General features: G+C 38.2%; 1 long non-coding RNA gene across 1 annotated transcript; it reads left to right on the top strand.

The window, feature by feature from the left end:
- Positions 1-4,649: 4,649 nt before the first annotated feature.
- Positions 4,650-5,347, top strand: LOC309498760. Its single transcript, XR_014206032.1, has 2 exons — positions 4,650-4,872; positions 5,207-5,347. It is a non-coding gene; the product is annotated as an uncharacterized lncRNA (long non-coding RNA).
- The last annotated feature ends 7,119 nt before the right edge of the window (positions 5,348-12,466 follow it).

The following is a 12,466-nucleotide window of genomic DNA, read 5'->3' as shown; positions in this document are numbered from 1 at the left end:
GGTCCACTGCAGTGTCTGCAGCACAACCTCCAGCGCATGGATGCTTCATTTGATGGCTTAAAGAGAAACCCATCCCTCCGAGAGGAGTCTTCACATGGTACATCAGTGGAGAAGAGCCGGGTGCTGTCTGAGAGGGAGAAGTACGGAAATGGCTTCTCATCAATCACCTTCCGAGAGAGGCATGGCAGGAGAGGAGATCCCAGGGGGAACCGAGGGAAGAAGCGAGCAGTCAGGCAACTGTCTACACTGGCTGCAGAATGTAGACCCAGACTCGAACGACGTGTCTCCTGTGTGTATACGAGAGATGTATAGGGGTAGACGCTCTTCTGTGCCTTCGGGAGGTGACGGGAGATGGAAATGGACAGGTGAGCAATAGAAGAGGGAAAGCACATGTTATGCATTGTTGTATATGTCTGTTGGGAGATACTAATGGTTATGTTGCTGTGTTTCCATTTTTCAACTGTATTTCTCATTACAGTCAAAGTATCCCTGAGTCATGAAAGCCCTCTGTCCCAGCCTATACACAGCAAATCCTCTCAAACTGTCCACAACAACCTCCATCTTGGCTCAGTTTCCAAGACTCTCAAGGAAACTTGCCTAGAGCTACGTGAAACTGGCAGTGTATTCCTCTGGCTCAGACTAAAGAGATGTGTCCACGTCAGCTGGTCCAATTCTGTCTTGCAGACATCTAAAAAACACCCCCAGGGAACTGCTCTGCCAGGACCACCACATAACCGGGGGTAATTCACAGCTTTGAATGAAGTGATCTTAAAAGGTCCATACAAGTTAAAAACACATTTTTAAGAACTTGCAGTATTTTACTTGCTGCTACAAGAGCTTCTGACCACCTCCTTGTTTTCTACCATGGAACAGAAACTTCCAAATGTTTGCAGGATGTGCACAGCTGCAGCTCTGGGATGTTTCGTGGTGAGACATTTCCACATTTGGAAATGACTCCAGGGTCTGTGCTTTAATAAATATGTGTGAAAAATGGATTTGTCATATAGACTACTGTGAATGGATTTGCACAACAATACAGATATAAAAACAGCTCCTTGTTGTCTTTTAATGTTTTATTTTGGTTTGATGTATACGGTTTGATCCACCCACAACACTAGTATCAAGTTGGTGGGCATCCCAGCTAACAGGAAATGTTCTGGCAAGGTTTTCTCAAATTTATGGTTCTTCCAGTAATGTCAACAGAGCGTTCTTTCAAAGTTATCTGGTTTTTAATAATGTTCTCAAAACTTTTGCACAAAAACATTATTTATATTTTGTTCATGGAAAGTATTTTTTTTCTTGAAATGTTTATCTATTTTTATATATATATATATATATATATATATATATATATATATATATATATATATATATACTTGTTACTTTTGAATGTTCTCTGTACATTCTGAAACATTCCTATGATGTTTGCAAAATTATTAAATGGAATGCTCCCTTAACGTTTGGATTTATGAACGCTTGCAAAATATTCTTAAAACATTTTTTTTTCTTTTTTTTTCACAACTGTATGTTTGGTGTTTTGTTTATTTTCCACAATCATTTGTTAAATTCACAAACAAAGCTTTTACACTGTAAAAAAAATATATGATCAATAAGTTGACAACATACTGTATGTTTTTACATTGCTTCAACTCATCAAAATAAGTTAAGCAATTTTCAACTTTTTAAAATAACTTATACAAGATTCAAGACAGTTTGATGTAAACATCTAAGTTGATTGTACTTAAAAAAATGTAAGGACAAGTTCGGTATTTTACACTTAAAGCCCTGTTTTCAGATCGTTTCTGATGAAATACAATGGTTAAGATTGAAATTTGGACAAATGCTGCTGGCCCGAGAATTTTCGGTTTCTGTGGTAGCACCCCACCGAGTGGTCAGGGGTGTTCACTGATATGCTCACACAAAAATCGCTGCAAAAGATGCTTTCCAACAGGTTTTATCATAGTTTTTGTCCAACTCCATTGACTTGTATTAGATGAAAAACTACGATAAAACCTGTTGGAAAGCATCTTTTGCAGCGATTAGCGATCAGTGAACACCCCTGACCACTCGGTGAGTTTCACGTCTTTGTAAACGAAAGTTTAATGCGTTTTAGGAAGGATTATTCCAGTGCACCTATGCAACCATTGTGGAGGTGGGGGGGTGCTACCACAGAAACCGAAAATTCTCGGGCCAGCAGCATTTGTCCAAATTTCAATCTTAACCATTGTATTTCATCAGAAACGATCTGAAAACAGGGCTTTAAGTGTAAAATACCGAACTTGTCCTTTAAGGCAACAACTTTTTTTTCTTTTTTTTTTTACAGTGATATGAATGTCAGTCAAAAACCTTCATGGAACAGTCTCAAACTCGCATGTAAGTGGTTTGAATAAGACACACTTAGATCACTATGACTATTAAATAGGAGCTAAATCTCTTCTGAACAGCCATCTTTATGGTTTCAATTACCATTCAAATGCACACACTGTCAAAATATAGCCTACCAATGCATGTGAAGATGTAAGTTGCTTTAGGTAATAATAGTCTGCCACATGCATACATAAATTAGTAATAATGACAGAAGTAGACAAAAATGTATATTCTGTGAGTGGTAATCAGTGAATGCTACTGATACAGTGATACAGTGTTTTCATGTTAACTTGTGTAGCTCAACTGGCAGAGCATGAAGTAATGTTAGTTTGATGTTATACTTTTGCTAAAAGTGTCTGATCAGTACAAAAAATCTAAAGCCAAAACCTTTTGAAACCTTTTTGTTGTTGTACGTTCTCTCGTGTGGAGATGTTGACACTTTATGTGAAGTCACATATTATTCCTGATAAAGTTCTAGTCACCCACGGATGGACGTTCTGACTCTCTCCACTCTATCGGAGTTTATTGATTCCAGTGCAAGCGGTCGATCAACCTACCTGTGCAATCGGATTCTCTCTCTCTTGCACTATATCAATACTCTCATCTACTTTCCTATCGATCACCTCTCCATCCTCTTTCTCTCCATCGTGAAGTGGCCTCACCATAATGCTAATTTTGTGACAGATTTACAATAAATCTGAGGTTATTATTTAACTGTTCCATCTTTGGCGTTTTCTGTGATTTACTGTTGAAGTGGGAAGGAAGAGTTATTGTCGACGCAGATGTCCCACATCGAACTAGAAGGTAAGCCTGGTCGTAACTCACAACCCGAGTGTCTAGTTAGTCAATCACTTGTTCTGTAATCACAAATGCTGCCAGATATTACATGAATGATGAGTGGCAATAAAAGATCTTGCGTTTTTCTGTACCGGGGTCTTAAGTGTTATTGGCTGAGGCCACTTTGTCCCAGGAGAGCTAGACTGTGAAACACAATCCACTGAAATATACTGCCTCATTGGCTCTGACGCTCCTGCCACTGCAATGTGTTATGGTAGTTGTATTTGTTTGAGAGTGAATTTTGTAGAAAGACTGTAGTGACATCATTGTGGCAAACAGGACCATAAACTTATCCATCAATCCGTCTGTTCGAAGAACCAATACGAAAATTAGCCATGGTTTTACTACACCAGAAATACAGTAAATAACTAAATAAAACAAAACAAAAAACATGGTTATTGTAGTTAACCATATGGTAAATTAACCATGGTTTTGCTACACTAACCATAGGTTAACCATGGTATTTGTAGTAAAACTGTGGTAATAATAATGGTAATCAATAAAAAAACATGGTTAATTTAGGGTGCTTTCACACCTGCCTCGTTTAGTTCGGTTGAATCGCACTAGAGTTCGTTTTCCCCATTGGTTGGGCAGGTGTGAATGCGGCAATCGCACTCGGGTGCACACCAAGGGCCTCATTTATAAACGTTGCGTACGCACAAAAGAAGGTGTACGCCGCTCTCTACGCAATAATTGGTATTTATAAAAAGCAAACTTGATGGGAAAATGTGCGGTCCTTCACGCAAACTCTGACCCAGGCGTACGCACAAAAACGGGTGAAATGAGAAATGGCGACACCGTCGGCAGAGGGAAGAAACACGTGAAAGTGTGAAACTGTAGACCGTTGTGTAAAAGAAATGGCAATACTGCCTCTCATAAATAACATGAAGACTTCACAAAGCAAGTCTTACAATTAACAGCCACACGAACACCCGTCTGATCGATCTGCAGTGTAAAACAAACAAAATCAAAAGAAGATTATAACAGAAATGCAAATGAACACATATTTGCAAAAAGAAAAGTGAAATATGTCCTGCAATAATATTGGCATGTTATGCAATTCATCCTCATAACACATCTGTAGCTTGTCAGATGCAATCAAATGGATGGTAATAAAATGCCATGATGCCATCACAATGCGTAATGACGTAATGAAAGTTACGTTTCTTGGTTTTCCTCTCTGTGTTTGCCATGATTTCGCAATCGATGAATATTAACTTGTGGGCGTTTCAAGGACTTTTTATGGGCAACTATGGGCGTGACATGAAGCCGCAAAAGTTGCGCTACATTTAGAATTGATTGTAATTTATTAAGGGAAAACTGCGTAGGATGTATACGCACGGTTTTATAAATCCGAATATTTCTGTGCGTACGCACGTCCTATGTTTCATCCGTACGCCACTTCTGACGCAAATCCTACGCAAAGTTTTATAAATGAGGCCCCAAAAGCGGACCAAACAAGCGTACCGAGACCTCCTCGAAGAGGTGGTCTAGGTATGCTTTCAAATGAACTCTGGAGCGGTTCGTTTGTGGTGAGAACGTGATCCAACTTCGAACAGAACCAACTGCCAAAGAACTGCGCATTTTTGGACTAAACCAGTTGCCGTAGTCAGCTGCGCTGTGATTATGGGATGAGGAGAAATGTTTGTTGACAGTTTGCACTTTAAAGTCCAACTGAAATCAAAATGGACCGTATTAACTTTGTTAGCGCATATTACTAGTCTTGTGGTGAACAATTAATCCGTGCAAGTTAAAACACACAAAAAATGTTTTGGGGCTTCGTAATCTTTAATCAAAATCTGAAAATGCCCCTCCCCTCTGCATTGGAGGACCTTCCCTGATGACGTAGGTTTGAGGACTTGGGTTTGGGAAACGCTTAACCACTCCCCTCAAATCGTTAGAGTAAAACCCTGCCCTCTGTTCAATATTCCTTTTCACTGGGAAATACGTCACAGCACTGGAGAAAAGTCGTTTGCAACTTCCGGTTCACGCGGACTTTAAGCATGACAGCTCGCGGACAAACTTGGAGTTGTGAGGAGGTGCGGAGCCTGATAGAAATTTGGTCTGATGACCATATGTCCCAACTGTCAAAAACAATTTTAAAGAGAGAAAGGGCACAACATTACCTGATGGATCGTTGGAATTTTTTTGGGATGATGAGCATGTCACTGTTTAGCAACATTAATGCACGCCTTTTCCTGAAGTGACTTCCGATGTGCCTTCGCCGCGTGCAGTGCATTAACACATTATTTTCGAGCCGCATATCGCTTCATTCTCAAATATTATTGTTTGTCTAAAGTGGTGTAGACAAATTATATAATAAAATATGACCAGGGATACAATCAGCACACGCAGTCGTCTCTCCATAGTAAACAGCGGCGTGTTGTCTCTGCCGGATTACTTCTGGGAGTTCTGTTGGAATTTTCCCGCACGTTAATTCTGACCAATCGAAGTGAAGTTATGGGAATGCGTTATAGACACATCTGGCCAACGAGTGATGTGGATGTTGTCACGTGACTGCATTTTGGTTTGTTTTATCGACTCATAAACTGATTCGGACCAGAGCAATCAGTGTGGTGTGAAAAGGAACCAAAACGCCTGAAAAATGCTACAATGTATCATTTTTCGCCCTTGGTCCGGACCAAATGAACCGAACTACAGATGTGAAAGCACCCTTAATGTTATTAAATAATTATTTTCAGTCCTCCAATTTGATTGGCTAAGCAGTAGCCTAGCCTTCTCCAAAAGTGCTGATACACAACAGCACAGCATCTTATATTCCTTTATTTTGACAGGACAAATATGAAACAGAAACTGACCTCGAGTCAGGACTTAAACTCGCGTCGTGCAAGCACTGCTAATGCCTGGTTCAGATTAAACGATTTTAGCCCGATTTTGGCACGATCCGTTTGACGTAGTGTCATGGGGATTCGTAAACGACAACGGGGGTCAGATGCAAGATTTGATCGTTTCATCTCGTATAGTGTGTCATAGTGGGCTACAACCCTATGGCGACAACCGACGTCGTGTCTGCAATGCTTCACTCAGGGGCGGCCTTAAGCATCTGGGGGCCCGTTTCAATAACTAATATGGGGCCCTACCCACATAAAATATAAACATAATAGAGCAGAAAAAGCAAGGATTCCTGTTGGTTTGCATCATATTATTTTATTACGTGCACTTTCAGCTTCATTAACAGGCAGCTCAACATAGAAATAATCCAACCTTATTTGATTAAAACTATATACAATACAGCGTTTTACGTTGGAATAATGCTCGCCCTTTCACGCAGGGCAACTTCACTGCTTAATTGATTTGCACAGTATATTTTCAGCTGTCTGGACTGACTTAAAAAAAAAAAAAAAAACAGCTAAAACATCCCCTCAACTTGAATTATTACGGAGCCCGGGAAGTCAACTGTGTGAGTAAAAAAAAAAAAAAAATCCGTGGCGACGGTTTTGCAATCCGTGCGCCCAGTTTATAAACCGTACTCACGAATTCTCAAACTGTTCCCTCGGTTTAACAAATCGTGCCCACGGATTAATAAACCGTACCCACGAGTTTCTATTCCGCGCTCTCAGACTTGTAAACCGTGCCTTCAGTTTGTGCAATCTGTACCCACAAATTCATAAACCGTGCTCACGCTTTCGCAATCCGTTCCCACGGGTTTGTAAACTGTACTCACGGATTTGTGGCTCACCCTCATTTTAGAAGAACACCAGGAGGTACGTTGTTAACGAATCTTATAGTATATTGTTTTATTGTGTATTAAGTGGAATACATCAAATTGTCTTTGCGTCTGCATGCTTAAAGTGATTCTAGTTGTAGCGGGTATGGGGTGGAATATACGATTTAATATGAATGGCGTGCATCAAAATCTTTTGTTTATTTGTGGTAATCTTAGCACGGTAGTACGGTATATTTGACGAATTGCTTTGTTCCTTTTTTGTAAGTTTTGGACGAAAGCGTCTTCTAATGTAGCCTATAAAATGTAATAATAATAATTATTATTATTATTATTATTAAAGTTTATAACTATAAATGAGTTCACTTAAGACAGTAATATGTTTATCATAAAATAATTTATGAACGCTTTATTTAAGCAAAAATTATGCAAAAAATGTAGGCCTATTTTATCCCAAACTGTAAAAGGTTAGGTTAGCCTATAAAAATAAAGCATCAATTATTTTATGACAAACATATTACTGTATTACTAAGTGAACTCATTTATAGTTAAACACAAATAATAATAATTATTATTATTATTATTTAGAAGACGCTTTTGTCCAAAACTTACAAAAAAGGAACAAAGCAGTTCGTCAAATATCAGTCATAATACAGGTTAGGCAATAATACTAAAGTGCTAAGATTATCACAAATAAACAAAAGATTTTGATGCACGCCATTAATATTAAATCGTATATTCACCCATACCCGCTACAACTGAGAATCACTTTAAGCATGCAGACGCAGTAAAGACAATTTGATGTATTCCACTTAATACACAATAAAACAATATACTAGCCTATATGCAATAATTAAATCTCTTAAATAATGTCTCATAACTCCTAGGCCTATATATGTCACCCTTAATTGACATATAAAAAAAATATTATACTGTAAAAACACATAATTATTGTTGATTTTATAGTGCATCATAACTAGAGATGAAATGGTATGAACATGTAATTTCATGATTATAGTGACCAAAATGAGCATGGTTATCACATAATCCTGTTCGAAAAGTACTAATACTACACAATAAAATCAATTCACCAAGTTTTATGTCGAAAACCAGCAAATAACAAATAAACTTACCATCAATATGCACTTTTTGTTTGCATAAACATTAAAATAGTAACATTAAAAATGATGGCCAAATTTGAAAGGAGTGTCTTGCAACATGTTATCTACTAACATGTACAAGTTCAAATAAAGTTTTGACAAAAAAGTTTTTATAAAAAGATAAACCTCGCATATTTCAGCCTTTAAATCATTTTTATAAAAAGAATGATTCAAAAAAGACAAAATACTGACATTTACAATGCACATTAGCTTATCTTTTATTATTAATAGTAAAATTCGGTCCGATTTTCCCGTGGCGTCTGTCGTTGCTATGTACCATGCATGCGCTCTCCACAACGACAGAGAAGTTTTAATAGCTAATGGATTTCCACTACCGATAAACGCTTGCTGTAGCTCTGCTAGAAGATTTATTTACGGAGAAGAAAAAAACACCCGTAGTTTGGGTGCACCCCCATCCTTCATATTGACTCGCGCGGCGCCTGGAAAAAATTAGTGCGTCGCTTCAATTATTTGAAATAACGAACTTGAGCGTGCAAAAGACGCGATATGTGAACGGCCCTTAGCGAGCTACCTCCAATCAGGCCACGAGCTACTCTCGCGAGCGACGTGTTGGAGACCACTTTAGACATTATGTCTGAAAATAAATATCCTATTGAGAAAATGAATGGGATTTTCCTGCTCTGTTGGGGGCCCCCTTGGAGGGCGGGGCCCGTTTCAATTGAAACGGGTGAAACATAGGTAAGGCCGCCTCTGGCTTCACTACATCACTAGCATGTTTTTAAAAAAAAAAACGGTTCCGTCAAGAGTGAGTGAGTGATTGAGCGAGAGTGCACGTTTGTGTGAATGAGTGAGTGAGCGAGAGTGTGTGTGTGTGTGTGTGTGTGTGTGTGTGTGTGTGTGTGTGTGTGTGTGTGTGTGTGACTGGTCGGAAAGCAATGTGTAGTCTGACATGTAGTGTGTTTCTTGTCCAGGACAGGACAAGATTTTAGCAGTCAAAATCGCGTAATCTGACTCAGTGACTAGTAACAGACAAAAAAATCGTGTAATCTGAACCAGGCATAAATCACATGGCGAAGGTTGTAGGCCTACTCTGGCAAAAAAAAAGAAAAAAAAAAAGATTGTAATAGTCATGTTGATTCTGTAGTGATTCTTTCTACATGTTAAATATTTACACCAATAGGAAGCGACAGGAGACTGTACATTTGCTGTGTCCCAATTCAGGGGCTGCATCCTTTGAAGGCCTACTCACTGAGACTGTTTAAAGGGGAATAGCCGACTGCGTCATCGCGGCGCGACGAAGGCTGTCCCAATTCTAGGTAGCTTCGAAGGTTCCTTCAAAATGTGGCCTGCAAATGCATCTTTCTTTTCCCGTGAATGCAGGATACATCAGAAGGATTCTTTGCAGCCTTGCCTACCCCAGAATTCATTGCGTGCTGGAGACAAAATGGCCAGATTACACTTTTAAATGTAACAGGTATTGGATTTCAATTGAATCGAGTAATCTAATGTAGCCTATCTAATGATAAAAATGAAAATAATAATAATAAAAAAATACAATAAAGGTTCAAATGTTGACTTATATGTTACCAGTATGTAATTTTACATAGGCTAGTAATACACTTTAGACTTTATTATGTAGGCCTACATAAATTGACAATGGTGAGCATTTTTAGATAGTTTTCAACCCTGTTTTGTTTTTAGGCAGTTATAACTGTATTTTATATATATATATATATATATATATATATATATATATATATATATATATATATATATATATATATATATATATAAAACGTATAAACTTAAAGTACTTAAAGTAGCCTAGCCTACAGTACAAATGTTACTGCCGCTTGTCACAACGGCTGTCACCAGTTGCTAGGCGACAAAACCAGACCATCCCATTGAACAACTCCCTGGACACAGCTTGCAACAATTTGTTAATGTGACAATACATTTTGTTAGTTTAATTTTCCAAATAACCAGTGGTGGAATGTAACGACATACATTTACTCTGAATTAAAGTATAATTTTGAAGTAGGCTACTTTAGATTGTTAGTCAACTCCACTTCATCTCAGAGGCAAATATTTTAGCCTACTTTTTATGAAAAACTGACTTTTTACACATGGATATTAGATTATGATATTAGATATTGTTTAATATATATATATATATATATATATATATATATATATATATATATATATATATATATATATGAACAGTATATAATAGAAACACAAAAAATATGTCTTATAGATCAGGGAGGGCCGCTGTCCTGCAGAGTTTAGCTCATAGGACAGTTTTGCATGTTAAAATATTTTATGGTTTGATTTTTGAGAATGTGAGTTAATTAATTTTATTCCTCCTCTTTCTGAGAACATCTCAGTGACTGGCAATCGTCGACTGAGTCAGCCCTGCAAACCTGTTGGTGGACAGTGGAAATATGCACTCATCCCAGATGATGTCCCGCTGGCAGAGGCCTTCCCAGCGTCTCTATTGTGCAGCCCATCCAGGATCTCCTGCTCAGCTCAATAAAAGTCTACAGAAAAAAATTTTCTTACAGTCTGTTTTATGAATACTGTTAATTTAAACTTTTATTTTTGTTTTTCATATTTTAAACATTAACTTATCTTGTAAATAGTTGTAAAAAGTACTGTAAGTAAAAATGTATAGAACAATATATCTTGTATCAAATGTACAAATTCATTGTCAAGAAAAAATTACAGGTTTTTTTAATATATTTTTTTATTTAAAAGTCATAACTTGCATTACAAAAATCGTTTCTCTTGGCTGCTGCTGTGCTGGTTCCTTTTTCTATCCTTTGCGGCCCGGGGAAAGAAGGACGGTAGGCAGGGTTGCCAGGTCTGTGCAACCAAAGTAAGTTAGCCCAAAAATCCCATTTGCTTTTCTCCATCGGGCGGCCGAATTCTCCACTGGATTTGTGTGTCTGAGGGATGTTTTGTCGGTGTTGGAGTGGCGAAATCCTACTTACAAGGGTTGGAAATCAACCCGCGGAAAAAAAATATGGCAACAACTTAAAAGTATCCAAATTCCGCGGAAAAACCTCGGACTTGGCAACACTGACGGTAGGCCGCATTAGAAGGATCCTTCAAATTGGGACAGCCTTCGTCGCGCCGCTGTGATGCAATCGGCCTTCAAATGCGGCATTCGGAGGATGCAGCGGCAGCCCCCGAATTTGGACACAGCTAATCACAGTCAACGATTCTTTCAAAATGATTGATTAATTCTGGGATGAAATGAGGGACGAGTCTTCGAGTCTTCGTTCACTCAACCGATTCTTTCAAACTTACAGATTCATTTGCTAGAAGCTTGTGTTGCTAGGAGACCCGGCCGCAACATTTGAACTCTTTAAACTATTTTCTTTGACGGAGCAACACACACGAACTAACTGCCAATATTTTGTCCGAAATGTAAGTAACTCAATATACATTTCTTGTTCATTAAAATTTCGTATAAAACATTATTACATGGCTTGGTTGAATTCCAATGTAGAATGCGGTCTGTTAGGCCTATTTCTTGATAACAGACCGCTGCGAAGTATAACACACCGTTGCCATGAAAAATAGAGCGTTGCTATGGACGCGGAACGGACTATTTTCTTTAGCGGAAGCAATACAATCGTTTTTAAATCAATAAACTCCTTTTTAAATCAATATTTTGTGTCAAATTATTTATTTATTTTGTAGGTAGCCATGTAATAAACGGGATAATGTATAGCGAGGCGGTTGTTATAGCGAATAACAACCCCTTCAGGCTGATTCAAGACCCCTCCGCGTCCCGTTCAGCCTGTCGAGGTTGTTATTCGCTATAACAACCGCCACGCTATACATTATCCCTTACATATCACACTCGCAATTATGGTGTTTGTCTGAACATTAACGTTACTCGTGTGATATCATATCGCTTAAGATGCAGCCTGGTTTCTTATCTTTGATAACTTTTAATGCCATTAAAATGCTGAATATCTTGATGCTCTCTTCCATTAATAGACACAATCCAATGTGCAGGTTTATTGCCTGGGCATTTATGACCATACTTGAATGATGTTAGGAATCTCTTTATTGATAGATATAAGGATATGATATAAGCTACAAGTGCTGTTTGTCTCCCCCGCCCCCCAAGTTTTTGACTGCATACAACATGTTCACGACCAAGAGATCAAACATGACAGCTTTATTGCAGCTTTATTGATACAGGAGGCCAGAATAATTACACAATGGGAGGCTGACACTATTGATCACACTATTGATAATCATATTTTAATGCAAAGCCCTGCTCCCTGAACACACAAACAAACAGCCAGGAGTGGTTGATCTTTCCCAATAAGAGACAAAACATGACACATGCTCATACACAAAATTCACACAAATCATAAATAATTTAGCCTTAAAAAAAAAAAATTCTGATATGAAATGTTGCAGGAAAAAAAAA

The sequence above is a fragment of the Leuciscus leuciscus genome (genome assembly GCF_965113295.1).
Source record: "Leuciscus leuciscus genome assembly, chromosome: 5".
In the NCBI taxonomy this organism is placed as follows: domain Eukaryota; kingdom Metazoa; phylum Chordata; class Actinopteri; order Cypriniformes; family Leuciscidae; genus Leuciscus; species Leuciscus leuciscus.
This window is presented reverse-complemented; position numbering and strand designations above follow the sequence as displayed.